Source organism: Ascaphus truei, chromosome 5, assembly GCF_040206685.1.
Source record: "Ascaphus truei isolate aAscTru1 chromosome 5, aAscTru1.hap1, whole genome shotgun sequence".
NCBI classification, from domain to species: Eukaryota; Metazoa; Chordata; class Amphibia; order Anura; family Ascaphidae; genus Ascaphus; species Ascaphus truei.
In genome coordinates, this window is record NC_134487.1 from 177,261,213 (window position 1) to 177,263,706 (window position 2,494).

Below are 2,494 nucleotides of genomic sequence, written 5' to 3' on the forward strand. Positions count from 1 at the left end.
GGGGGACGCACACACCGTGGCTGCGGAGGGGGACGCACACAACGTGGCTGCGGAGGGGACACACACACACACACCGCGGCTGCGGAGGGGACACACACACCGCGGCTGCGGAGGGGACACACACACACACACACAGCGGCTGCGGAGAGGACACACACACACACACACCGCGGCTGCGGAGAGGACACACACACACACACACCGCGGCTGCGGAGGGGACACACACACCGCGGCTGCGGAGGGGGACGCACACACACACCGCGGCTTCGGAGGGGACACACACACCGCGGCTTCGGAGGGGACACACACACACCGCGGCTGCGGAGGGGACACACACACACTGCGGCTTCGGAGGGGACACACACACACTGCGGCTTCGGAGGGGACACACACTCCGCGGCTGCGGAGGGGGACGCACACACACACCGCGGCTTCGGAGGGGGGACACACACCGCGGCTTCGGAGGGGACACACACACACCGCGGCTGCGGAGGGGACACACACACACCGCGGCTGCAGAGAGGACACACACACAGCGGCTGCGGAGGGGACACACACACACCGTGGCTGTTGAGGGGGGAGGCACACAGTGGCTGCAGAGGGGGGGGGGCGCACACAGTGGCTGCGGAGGGGTGGGGGTGCACATAGTGGCTGAGGAGCTGTGTTCCCCCGCCCTCTGGGAGATGTCACCGTTACCTGTACTCTCGCTGTGCTGTACCTGTGAGGCTTACAGGATTGCCGAGTGCCCGCCGATGTTAGTGGACAGGCTTTCAGGACATAGAGCTCTTTCTGGGTGCAGCACCTCCATTCACCGCAGGCCCCACAGTGCTGGGCGCAGTCCCTGTGGGGAAAACCTTCTTGCACTCCCCCTGATAAACTGCAGTCAGAGGCACGAGTATAAAAGCAGCAACTGGTCTTTATTCTTCATAGTCCAACAGCACATTACAGCAGGGGAGCGCAATCTTTTTTCCCTGCGCCCCCCTGCCATCTGTCCCCCTCTCCTCGCGCCCCCTGCTTACCTTGCTTCAGAGGTCATGACGCCACAACGTGACGTCACATGACCCCGCTGTGTCATTTGACGCAGCGTTGCCATGGCGACGCGTGACCAGGAGCGTCTGAAACAAGGTAAGTAGAAGTTTACAGAGGCCCTCTAGCTCCCCCGGCATTAATTTAAATGCATTCGGGAAGCGTGTGGGGGCCTCTAAACCCTGTGCCCCCCTCAGTGAGTCTCAGGGCATGCCCCCCACTTTGCGCACCGCTGCATTACAGCATACAACAGGTACACTCTTCTTGGGGTCCCTGGACTCAACCCTCAGGGCTTGAGGCCCCAAATGGTCTATCCTTTGCTCCCCTAATCCCTGGTGGAGCAAAGGGTAGTATCCCACTTCCTTGCGGGAGGGTAAGGAAGGTGGGCAGAGCCCGAGCTCCACACTTCCAACAACCAGTAAAGTCAGCTCTGCAGCCCCTTTTGTACCCAGGTGGAAGGTCCTAGGTCTGAGACCCAGATAGAGCAGTACATAGGCTTCAGGCCCAACCCCCTTGCCACTCAAGGGAGTTGTTTACTGCAGTGGAACCCAGATTAACCCTAACACTGCCTGCACTGGTACCAGGGCTTATGTGTTAGGCAGGGCAGATTAGTAGCCAAGAGGATACATGGCTACACAAGTTAGTTTACAGCTTCAATACAATGACACACTGCCTAATCTAAAAGGATAACATCAGCGCAGCATGGGAGAAAGTTGGGAGTAGACAAATGGAAAGATATGAACTTCAATTTAAAAATTCCCATGCTCTAGTGCCCTGATCCACTGCAGTTTAATGAGCGGTTACCCACCATCAATGGCTTTACAAAATGCTGATCGCGTCTATTTCTATAGTGGGGTTCAATACCGAATGGCTGCACAAACTCTCTCTCTCCCCCCCGCCCCCCCCCCCCAACCCCCACATATATTTGCAGCCACTCTGAGGTGGAAACCTGGCAGTGTATTCTAATCCTACTCAATGTTATTTGAGAGACTTCCCAGTGCTGGAGTAGAGATCAGCTCTATTAAAAAAAAAAAAAAATTGGAATGAAACCTTCTCTGCCGTGCTCTGCTTACTGCTCCCGAACTACACCAAACCTTGGACATTAATCCTTAGATTGCACCTCTTGGTACCTCTGCGTATACAGCATCTTATACACCGATGGATACACTGTCAGCATCATTAAATAAGAGATTGGGGATATAACCTAGATATTTTCACGCTAAAAAGGAAGATATCGCTTTAAAAACAGATCTCTCTAAATCGTGATCTTCAGCTACTGACATAACAAATATAACAGTTTCAAAGATATTAATGCCTTTCTTTGCTACACCAGATTGTCACTGTGTCAAAGAGGGAATGTGCAAGTTCCCTGCAAATACAATGTGCGCAGCCCATCAGCATTCCCTGCATTGATTCCAATGATGTGGAAATAACTTTGGGAGACTTAAGAAAAGCCTTTCCTATAATA